The sequence below is a fragment of the Mobula hypostoma genome, chromosome 7, assembly GCF_963921235.1.
Source record: "Mobula hypostoma chromosome 7, sMobHyp1.1, whole genome shotgun sequence".
Taxonomy (NCBI): Eukaryota; Metazoa; Chordata; class Chondrichthyes; order Myliobatiformes; family Myliobatidae; genus Mobula; species Mobula hypostoma.
Window position 1 is genome coordinate 151,330,618 of NC_086103.1, and position 12,338 is coordinate 151,342,955.

The 12,338-nt window shown below is 40.3% G+C and overlaps 1 long non-coding RNA gene across 3 annotated transcripts in view; it reads left to right on the forward strand.

The window, feature by feature from the left end:
• Positions 1-4,849: 4,849 nt before the first annotated feature.
• LOC134349047 (uncharacterized) overlaps positions 4,850-12,338 on the forward strand; it is a 39,942-nt gene continuing 32,453 nt past the window's right edge. For all 3 annotated transcript variants that reach the window (XR_010018569.1, XR_010018571.1, XR_010018570.1), the window contains exons 1-2: positions 4,850-4,961; positions 5,256-5,292. This is a non-coding gene — a long non-coding RNA (uncharacterized LOC134349047). The remainder of the gene's footprint in view (positions 4,962-5,255; positions 5,293-12,338) is intronic.

A 12,338-nucleotide genomic window follows, 5' to 3' on the forward strand; every position in this document is an offset into this window, starting at 1 on the left:
TCCACTTTTTAAATCTACTTCTCAGCTTCTTTTCTCCAGTCCTGCCAAAGGGTCTCAGCCCGAAACAGCGACTGTCCTCTTTTCCAAGAATGCTGCCTGGCCTGTTGAGTTCCTCCAGCATTTTGCATGTTATTAATTTCAAACTTTCTGCATAATCACTCAAAGAGTTGAACTGCACGTGCATGTAACGAGAGCTGTATAACTCATCTCCTTCTACCTTAGGCCAAGAACTTATCAATCACCCCTGCTGTGGACCACTTTCTGGAGGTCCAAGACGCCGACTTCTACAAAGAAGGGATCTGTACGCTCCACGACCGCTGGACTGTGTGTGTAAACGTAGGAAAAATAAATGTGCTAGGTTTTCTAAAACTGACTCCTTCTACCGTAGGCCACAAGCTTATCTATCACCCCTTGTACTATAACAGTGCAGCATCATGGTAACTATTCCTGAACCCTGGTTTTTTTTACTTCACATGTAATCAGTAATTTTATTTTAAATTCCCCCAACTATCAAGGTGGAAGATCTAACTACTGGTGCAAACCTGGTAAAAGGGGTATTTGTTCTTCTGAGTTTGACCATGTCAATGAAATTTGATGGCTGTGAGGAGGAAAGAAAAAATTAAGTTCCATTTTAACAATTATTTGTATTTGTATTAATGTTTGCAAATATTTAAGATTTTTCATTATTTTTGCTGGTATTATTTCTTTGAGACGTTATATTTTTAAATTTATTTATTGACATACAGCTCAGAGTAGGCTCTTCACGTCGCACCGCCCAGTAATCCCCTGATTTAATCCTGGCCTAGTCACGGGACAATTTCATAATTGCCTAATTAACCTACCAGCCTGTAGGTCTTTAGAATGTGGGAGGAAACTGGAGCACCCGGAGGAAACCATGCAGTCACAGGGAGAATGTACAAATTCTTTACAGGCAGCTATGGGAATTGAAGCCGGGTCGCTGGTACTGTAAAGCATAGCGTTAACCACTTCACTACCATGCCGCTCTGATTTATAATTAAAAGTATTCTATTTTCAATAGTTCTATAAAGTTTTTGACTATCAAAAGCATCAAAACTGAAAAACTTTGTTCTTGGCTGGCAGGTTTATACTCTAGGTAAGTGTGCAACGTTGATGTAGTTCAGCGGTGATCTGGGCCATATGATATACAGACAGCAAGCGAAGTAATAATGCACAAATTCAGTCCTTTTTTCAAGAGTGAAATTAGAAATGAATGCAACTCTTTAGGGTTGCACTCTTTCCGAAGTGCTTCAATACTGGCTCATCAAGGAAGCAAAAGTAGGTAGTCATCAGGTTATAGTGGCAATTGTATAGGATGAGAGGGCTTCTAGGACAATCAGTAAAATCTTAACTGGGCCTGTATCCCATTCCTTGTGAAACCAGAACTCCAGTCAGTTCCTATCTCAAATGGTCATCAAATCATATTTATGTCACTATGTCCTGATTGCTATATTGAAGAAGATCAAGTACCTTAATTAGACAAGTGTATTGGTCATCTGGTGGTAAACTCCTCCAAAATGGTGTTACCTGCACTATCTGAACTGATGGGGCAATAAGTTCTCACTTTCCTTCCAAGCCAGGTGAGGTGAATCAAAACTGACACCAATGACGTTCAATCAATCAAATATCCTGAATTGCAGATCTCGCTTTCTGGGAAAAGCAAGGGGTGGTTGTTGTGAGCATCGACAATTCCTTTCTCTGGCAAACAACACAGCAACCACCTCGTTACCATATTCGAGGGTGGTAATTTGATTGTTGTCAGCAACATTTTCTGTGCTAATCTGCATTGAGTGAAACAAGGGAAACTGAACTAGCTGGCAGTCATTAACAGTAGTGTTCCTGATGGATTGCAATCGCCAGCCACACTGTTCTTCAGATCTTCAGCCAAAATTATTGTGGTTTTGGTTGGCTGGAATTACAGAGGATGTGTAATATCTTCTAGAGCACAGGTAGTGGGGAATCCTCACTGGAGCCCACATTTTCCTGTTATGCAACAATTATTATAAAATGGATACCTTAAAAGCTATGCTGAGAATATGCTTCAAATACAGTGTTGGAGAGCATCATAAAGCACTGAGATCACACATGAAATTTGAAGGCTGGTGCTTTAAATGATTCTGCACACAAGGATATAACACAGCAATGCTATTTATATGGAAACATTAAGAGGGAATTCTTGTCTTGAAGATCAGAACATCGCATCATCTTCTAAACCATTTCTACTAAATTATTAAACTCCACTTTATTTTCTGAAGTTACTTCCTCATATCTTTACATTGCCCAGGAATTTGTTAGGGATTACCACTACCTGTCTTCTCTGCAATAATCTGTGTGACCAATTCTATCTAAGTTTCATCCAGTCGCACACATTTATTAGGCAGTGAAAGAACTAAATCCAAAATGGCAAAATCAAAACATTTACTGTGATGTGTTTTATTAATGTCTGCCAGTAAAAGAAATCTGTAGGAAAGCTTTCAATATTTTCTCTTATTATAAAAGAGGCACTAATAATTGACTTACTTATTCTTATCAAAGTACTAAGCAGAGGAAAATATGAGGGGTAAAATAATTTCAGCCTGTTTTGGGTCTGAAATGCGTGACAAACATGGAGTGTGCTCTCCAGTCCTGACGACTGAATTTGAATTAGGGTTAGTGTTATTCAAGTGAACTGCTTGTGAGCTTCAAGCCTCCACCAGCAGCTCCACTTGCTTTACCAGTAGATGGCTGTATATGATTCACTGGGATGGTAGTGGGTGGGCAGAACAGGGTGGAAGTAGTGTTGTCCAGGTTGGGCTGAGGGATCCAAAAAAGTGGTCAACTGAAGAGGATGCTAAATGATCAGGAGAAGCAACCTTGCGTCTCTGTTACCTTCATACGAATAGTTTTAAATTGTTTTAAAATGTATTTGTTGTACACTAACCTTGAGATAACAGCTGAGGAAGTTTGTGTAGATTGAGTCAATGCTCATTTTGCCCTGTGCAGTAAGCTGGACAGTAAGGTTCCTGAAATAAGTGTGTGTATCATTTGGATAGTGATCTATCACCTTGCTGGGTTGGTCTCAAGGGCAGCTGAAAAATCACTTAACCAACTTTATGTCAAATGTCTCTTAGCCATTCTTAGGAAGTTGTCCTTTTCATATTCAAAGATTGCTGGCAGACAACCAGTGCAAAAAGCTCCAATTTCTGCTATATTTCTGGACTGTGTTCGTTGCCAGATTTTACAGACTGAACCAACTTGAGTCATGATTAATTCTTAAAACTTAATTCCTTCAGTCATCAAAAGGTTGTGACAAGAGATGAGAACTTACCTGGTGCAGTAAGCAAAAGGAGTAGAAGACAAAATCTCAGTATCAACAATTATGTTCGGTGGCTGGGGTTTTAGTCCTGTCTGATGTGACGAATTCTTGTCAAATCTCAGCAATTTTACCTCAGGGGACAGAATGCACTCTACCTTCATTAGTTTTGTCAAGGAGATGAATGATGAAACTATATTAACCACACACGTAAAAATGATTTAAATCTTCCTTCTGTGGCAGGGACAAAATCAAATGGCAAGAGATCCAATAATGGAAGCAATGCAGTGTTGTAAGGTTGCATTTGATAAAGGTAGCTCAGCATTTGTCTGTCAGGGCAATAAAAATATTGTTTGAGGGAATTTTGTTCACTAAGTTGTCCGTAGTTCCACACTAGTCAAATAAATTAAGATATTTGATACTAAAATGAACTTGTTTGTAGGTAGTTTGCTGAGTCTGGAGGTTAGGTCGCAAACGTTTCATCACCTGTTGAGGTGACACCATCAGTGAGCAATTGAGTGTTATTTCTGCAGAAATCACTAAGCTATCTGGTTGGCTGGGACCCAGCAAAGACTAGTGGCCAGTGCATCAGCCAAACGATCAGAACAATAAGTCAGACCAATATAAACATGAGCATGCCACAGAAACAACACTCAATTGCGCACTGATGATGTCACCTCGACTGGTGATGAAACGTTTGCGACCTAACTTCCAGGCTTGGTGAACAACCCTACAAACAGGTTTATTTTAATGTCAAATATCTTAATTTACTTGCTAAGTTGCTTAACACCTCATTTAGTCCCAATAACTACAATGGTACTGAATCTGGTAGAATTCAGGACTTGTCACAAATGTGATGCTTTTTCCATCGCTTGTGCTTCTCATCGGTACCACCTGAATCAAATTGCTGCCAGATCTTACAGGGCTGCAGTGAATTCTCTTCACTAATATAAAACTAATTGTGATCATTGTGATGACTGGCTTGTTCTCTTGTTCCTGTGCAGCTGAGGACTTCCTAGCTGATGGTCTGCACTATGCATTCGACAATGTTACTCCGAAAGGAACATCAGAATTAAGGAAATGATGTGTACCATTCATTTTTTGCTTAACAAACAAAAAAAGCAAGTTGGGAAATGGAAATGCTCACTGCAGTATTCTTAAGATTTATTTTTCAATCAGAAGTACACTCCTCGGGGATTAGGGCACAACAGGTAACTTCTGCTGACTGTTCAAACAGTTACTGTCTTTGGAGATTTAAACATATGCTATGCAAGTGGTCTGTGTTCCTCAATTGGATTCTGAATGCCACAGTTAGAAGTGCCAGTGAAAAGTATTATTGCATTTATCTTCTAGATTTCCAACAATGTTAAGAATCCAGATGGAGCAGCTGTGAGCATCAATCAGACTGAAATGTGCAGTTATTTCTCAAGTTGCCATTACATTGCTGTGGAGGATTCACTCCCTGGATTGGATTTCGAATTTTCATTGAGCTATAAATAACAGCCGCACACTCTTCCATTTGCCAACAAATTTCCTCTGTACAGACCCTAATAACATTATTTCATAACTGTTTCATATAATCTTTAGTGTCTGATCGCTTTCTTCAAGATTTGTACACTTGATTTCACTGATGTACTAGCTACTAGTCAAGGTAAGAATTTTTATCTGACAGGCACATTTCCCAAGTCAACAAAGAAAATTTTAGAATATAATTTTGGATTGCCTAAGATAAAGCCACCAGCAGCAATATTAGTACCATTTTCATAATGCATGTATAACCTGACTTGTCATTATTTCTTCAAATAATGTCTGGAAGCTAGCAAAAACTGACCGGCTGTGTTAGTTGCTCAAAAGTTGGCCCAAACCCACAAAGAACTGATAAAGTAGTAGGGCTCAAGTAGGTGTCTGTATGCTTTCCTCATGACTGTGTATGTTGTTCCTCCAGGTGCTCCAGTTTCCTCCCATGTTCCCAAGACATACAGGTTAGTTGGTTAATTGGTCATTATAAGTTCTCTTGTGATTAAGCTAGGGTTAATTAAGTGGGCAGCTCATTGGTGTATCTTTAAATAGCTAAATAAATAGATATATCAGTCATCATTCTCATCGCACTCACTGTGATTGCCAACAAAAACTTTCAGCATTAGTCCAAATAGAAAATGCAGAGTTCTGGAATGTTCCATTTTCAAACATTCCAGGTAGGCTCACACCACTGAGAACATTTAGGTGAGCTTTCATCCCAGAAAATGGGGGACAGGAATTACGATTGATTGCCATAACTGGGTGAGTCCAGAACCAGAGGCCACAGTTTAAGAATAAGGGGTAGGCCATTTAGAACGGAGTTGAGGAAAAGCTTTTTCACCCGGAGAGTGGTGGATATGTGGAATGCTCTGCCCCAGAAGGCAGTGGAGGCCAAGTCTCTGGATGCTTTCAAGAAAGAGATGGATAGAGCTCTTAAAGATACTGGAATCAAAGGTTATGGGGATAAGGCAGGAACTGAATACTGATTGTGGATGATCAGCCATGATCACAGTGAATGGCGGTGCTGGCTTGAAGGGCCAAATGGCCTACTCCTGCACCTATTGTCTATTGTCTATTGTCTAACTGGAAAAAGGTGACAACAGCCATTGTTCTGACTGCTATCAACTGGCTTGTAAAAACTGGCTACTCCAGAATATAAGGTGTTGCTCCTCCACCCTGAGAGTGGCCTTATAGTGGCAAAAGTGAGGGCCATGGATGGACATGTCAGAACAGGACTGAGGGTAGGAATTAAAATGGTTGGCCGCAGGAAATTCTGCTTTTGGCAGATAAAGTGGAGGTGTAGCTTGCAGGGATATGTGCCAGGAGGGAGATTAATGGGGAGGGTCGAATAAACAAGGGAATTACGATCCCTGCAGAAAGAGGAGGTAAAGATGCGTTTGGTGGTAGGATCCTGCTGAAGATGGCAGCAGTTGCGGAGAATGATGAGTTGGATGCAGAGGCTCATAGGGAGGTAGGTGAGGACAGGAGGAACTCTGTCCCTGTTATGGCAGAAGGAAGATGGGGAGAGTGCTGATGTCCTGGAAGGGAAAGCATCAACCTAGGAACAGATGTAGTGTAGACAAAGGAACTGAGAAAAGGGGACATTTTTACACGGGACAGGGTGGGAGAAGGTATAGCTAAGATAGCTGTGGTAATCAGTATATTCATAAAGGATGTCGGTAGATAGTTTGTCTTCAAATATAGAGGCAGGGAGTTTAAGAAAGCAGAGAGAGGTGTCAGAATTGGACCAAGTGAATTTAAGGACAGGGTGGAAGTTAGAGATAAATTGAGTTTGGAGAAGTGGGATGAGCCGAAGGAGACTGTTGAGTGTGAAGACCAGTACTGCCGGATGGTGGAGGGGAACTGGTTGAGTCTGTTGTCCAGAAAGAAGCGGAGAGCTTTAAGGACTTCATGATGGGGGATAGTGTATAGGGACAGGATATGCATGGTGAAAATGAGGCGGTCAGAGCCAGGGAATTGAAAATAGTTGTGAGATTGAGGGCATGTGAAGTGTCGCAGTTGTAGGTGGGGAGGGATTGAATTATGGGGGATAGAATGGAGTCCACTTAGGCAGACAAGAGTTCAGTGGGGAGAGACAGTGGACCTGCCTAGATAGTCAGGTTTGTGGATCTTGGATAGGAGACAAACTGTGTGGGATTAGGGAACTATGAGTTTGGTAGCATTGGATGGGAATTCTCCAGAGTTGAAGAGGTTAGTGATGGTGTCAGAGACAATTTTCTGATGGTGCTGAGTGGGGTCCTTTTCAAGGGGTAAGTAAGAGGAGGTGTCTGAGAGTTACCACATGGCCACAGCAAGGTAGAGGTGAGCACACCACATTACAATGGCACCCCTTTTGTCTGTGGGTTTAATGGTGACTTTTTTCCAGAGGACTTAGCTCCTGATGGACATAAGGCAAGAATGAGGAAATTCTTGAGACCTCTATCTCATCACATGAGACAGAGTTTGTGAAGACCCTGTTTAGGATGAGCCTTCCATTCTCTTTTCCATCCACTGCTGTTCATTTTGTTACTGTTTTATTGCTTCCTTGTCAATTCAGATATAAATTTCTTTCATTTAATCCATTCTATTTGGTTCTCTTCTTCCACCTCTCCAATGCATATAGTACCCTTGTCTGCCCCTACTTTCCAGAGTTCAAATTTGTACTCAGTTCTTGATCTCTACTTTATTCTGGTACTCTGCCTCCCATCTCTCTCTCACTTTGTGCGCATATTTTCCCCCATCTTTACATCATCTGCTGTTCTGACTTTTTAAAAGATTGGCATTATTTTCACATGTACATCAAAATATCGAAACCTACAGTGAAATGTGTTGTTTTGCATTATTGACCAACACAGTCCGAGATGTGTTGGGGGCAGCCCACAAGCATCACCGTGCTTCTGGCACCAACATAACATGCCCACAACTGAGTAACTCTTTCTGCCGCCTTTCCTGAAAGAAGAGCCCTTGACTTTGGCCCCATCCCCTCTTTATTTTCTTTCATCTGTCACTGTCCATTTTCTCTTCTCTTCCCATTAATTTCCCCTTTCCTATGATTTGCTTCCTTTGTCATCCACTCTCTTTCTGTTCTTCATCAGATTATGTTCTTAGCAGTAAAATGAATATGAAAAGATTAAGTGAGTAGAACTTACATTTAAATAAAGTTCTAACATAGCCAATGAAAGGGCAGTTATATTTGAACATATTTTTTGCTAATTTTGAAACTTTATAACAAAACTGTTGAATCCTGTTTGTGCTGGGCACTGTCAGCTGGGATAGTGCATCACAACTATCAGCTGTAACTAATGTATAGTGGAAAACAGCGTAGGATTATTTACTAAATGTTAGCTCTTATCCTTGTGCCAAGGTTCTTCCAATTTTCCTGGAGCAATTAAATATTAATACTGCGCAATAATCAGTGCTGTTATCTTGGAGTCTCTCCAGACTCATAGAATGTGATACCTCAAAACACTAATATAAAAATAAGCCTGATTTGTAAGGTAAAGAGATAGGTTAATTGAATTAACATGCAGCAGTGTTGAGATAATGAAAAATTGACCTCATAGTGAGATCACAACACTAAAGTTCATGAGTTCCTGACTCCAGTGAGATAAAAGTTGACGGATTCGGTTATGGCAAAGCAATGGCTGTGAACATTGGCCTGGTTTCTGCATGAATTTGCAAATACATTTAAGCTGCCGAGAAGCTCCTGCTCAGTCTCCTTTTCCTTCCTGATGTAACATTTTTGTAAAATTGTTATTTGGTCTTTTTCCCAAAAAAAGAATATCAGGTCAATGTATAACTTGTAATATCATCAAAATTACAGAAAAAAAATGTTCAAAGAATTTATGAATACAATTGTATTTTTTCTTATTAATGTGATGTATCAAATTGATTCAATCATGTTAGATTTTGTACATATATGTATGAAATGGTTCAAAATTCAATAAGCTATTTTATGGATCTTGCCTCTGTCTTTGTTACACTAGCAAACTGTAATGAGAATTGAATATGTTTTCATCTACTTGAAAGCTGCTAGCTTCAGCTAAAAGGCTGAATGTTTCCTTGCAATTAATTTAATGTTCTGCTCTGAGGAAATCAAGCACAGGCATCTGCTGTGGAGAGAAAATTAAAATTAAATCTAGATGTGGAGGGCAGAAGTACTTACTTGCAAAGGAAACAAAATGAATTCTGCTGAGGAAGTTATTTAATCCAGGTGCTTCATGCAGTCTTTGACTGATGTATACTTGCACTGAGTTTTATAATCCAACCCCTTGCTTTCATCTAGCCAATAAGTCATGGGAAATTTGACTTTATCTGTTTTGAATCTCATAATGCATTTTTAATGAATCTTGTAGAGTTTTTAATATCGTGTTTAACGAATCTTGTAGAGTTTTTCGAGGAGGTTACCAAGAAAGTAGATGAAGGAAAGGCTGTGGATGTTGTCTACATGGACTTCAGTAAGGCCTTTGACAAGGTCTCACATGGGAGGTTAGTTCAGAAGGTTCAGACACTAGGTATCCACGGAGAGGTTGTAAACTGGATTTGAAATTGGCTGTGTGGTAGAAGACAGAGAGTGGTAGTGGATGATTGCTTCTCAGACTGGAAGCCTGTGACTAGTGGTGTGCCTCAGGGATCTGTGCAGGGACCATTGTTGTTTGTTGTCTATATCAATGATCTAGATGATAATGTGGTAAATTGGATCAGCAAATTTGCTGATGACACTAAGATTAGAGGCGTTGTGGACAGTGAGGGAGGCTTTCAAAGCTTGCAGAGGGATCTGGAGCAACTGGAAAAATGGGCCAGAAAATGGCAGATGGAATTTAATGCAGACAAGTGTGAGGTGTTGCATTTTGGAAGGACAAATCAAGGTAGGACATACACAGTAAATGGTAAGGCACTAAGGAGTGCGGAGGAACAAAGGGATGTGGGAGTTCAGATACATAATTCTGTGAATACGCTGTAAAAGTGGTGTCACAGGTAGACAGGGTTGTAAAGAAGGCTTTTGGCATCCTGGCATTCATAAATGAAATTATTGAGTATAGGAGTTGGGATGTTATGGTGAGGTTGTATAAGACATTGGTGAGGCCAAATTTGGAGTATTGTGTGCAGTTCTGGTCACCTAACTATAGGAAGGATATCAGTAAGATTGAAAGAGTGCAGAGAAGATTTACTAAGATGTTGCTGGATCTTCAGGAGTTGAGTTACAAAGAAAGATTGAACAGGTTAGGACTTTATTCCTTGGAGCGTAGAAGAATGAGGGGGGATTTGATTGAAGTTTACAAAATTATGAGGGGTATAGACAGAGTAAATGGAGTAGGCTCTTTCCACTTAGATTAGGAGAGATAAATACGAGAGGACATGGCTTTAGGGTGAAAGAGGAAGGGTGTAGGGGGAACATTAGGCGGAACTTCTTCACTCAGAGAGTGGTGGGAGTGTGGAATGATCTGCCATCTGATGTGGTAAATGTGGGCTCACTCAAGTTTTAAGAATAAATTGGATAGGTACGTGGATGGGAGAGGTCTGGAGGGTTATGGACTGGGTGCAGGTCAATGGGACTAGCGGAATAAAGTTTTGGCACAGACTAGAAGGGCTGAATGGCCTGTTTTCTGTGCTGTAGTGTTCTATGGTTCTTTAATCATTGTTGAAAGTACTAATTCTGTTTTAGGTAAGCAACACTTTGTTTATTTCATGGGGGCAAGAGTCTGCAGGTGTATATTAAAATATAAGAACTAGGAGCAGCAGTCAGGCCATTTGGCATCTTGATCCTGCTCTGACATTCAGTAAGATTATGGCTAATACACATCCATGTCACTTTTCTGCTCTAGACCTATTTTCTCAATTCATTTTGTAACCAGTCGCAAGTGTGGATCATGTATTTGCATCTTTCACCTGACATTTCAGCCTTGCATTCAGACAGGATTCTGTCATAGCATTCAGTCAAATTCCCGTGGATGGTAGCTTCACTCTTCAGCCAGCATATGCACCAAGTGTCTGAACTATCATTCTTGCACTGACCAGGATTAGTACTACAACAACACATTATCACCATTAGAGTAAAATTAGCTTATCTCACAAGCAACTCTTGTGATATTTTAGGGATTGTACTGTGACATCTAAGGTAGCCAGGAAGTTTAGTGTACTGTATATGGTGATTTATACTATCTGTGGATAATCAGAACTTTTTGTTCAAAATTCAAAGTAAATTTAACATCAAATTACATATATGTCACCATATACAAACCTGAGAGTTATTTTCTTGCACAGTGAATGCAAGAAACACAATAGAATCAATAAAAGACTGCACCCAACAGGACAGGCAATCAGTGTGCAAAAGACAATAAACTCTGCAAATGCAAAAGATAAAAAAGAAATAATAATAATAAATAGATAAGCAATAAGTATCAAGAACATGCGATGAAGAGTCTTTGAATGTGAGTCCATAAGTTGTGGGAACAGTTCAGTGATAGAGCAAGTAAAGTTGAGTGAGGTTATCCTCTCTGGTTGAGAGGGAATAACTGTTCCTGAACCTGGTGGTCTGGGATCTGGGGCTCCTGTACCACCTTCTTGTTCAGTTTGTTTTCACTACCAAAGGAAACATGGCAGAAACATCCTTTACTAATGGCAAACTACACTCAACTAACAGCAGAGGCTCTCCATAACAATGCATTAGAGCTACATTGTAAAGTGCATGAAATACATTCACTTCATGATGTTGGTAGTGGCAGGACACTTATCGATAGAACCAAAAGCAGAGGTTGCTGGAAGCACCTAATGGGTATATTGTGCCAGAGAGAAGAGAAACTGAACTGAAGTGTGTGTTCAAGCACTCTTCTACAAAAAGGGGAAATTAGAAAGCTAATTTGCATAAAATGGTCAGGGGTGGGGGGAATGACAGGGCAATAGGGTGCAGTCCAAAGATGTTCAACTAACGATTACTCTAAAACCAGCAGCTGAAACAAACCAGTACTGGGACAAATATTGGCTCCAACAGCTTCACCTTCTCCCATGAGGAATTTGTTCCATTCCTAACCTAATTTCTCTGTCTCTGTCACCTGTTCTAATGCTGAGGCTTTCCACATTATTCCTGTAAGAGGTCTTCCTTTATCCTTAACTGTGGTTTCAGCTCAGCCCACCTATCTTCTCTTGCTCCTCTCCTCCCAGCCAGAACGATTGGGATCTCTTTATCCTCATTTTCCGTTCCACTAGCCTCAAAGGATTATCCACACATTTCCCCATCACTTCCTGTTTCAATTTTCCCAAAGGGACCTTTCCCTCTTTACTGGTCCACTCTTCAATTACTGGTACGCACTCTCCTTCTCAAAGCATTCTTTCACAAAACTGTGTGAGATGCAGCACCCATTCATTTACCTCTTTCCTGTTCCGCTACCATAGCTCAGGAATTCAGATGTTTTGACATCACCATATCCACACTGAGTGTGACATGATGAGCAGGACACCCATTCATCTATCTATCCTATCCATTCATCTAGAGGTGCAATGGAGATGATCT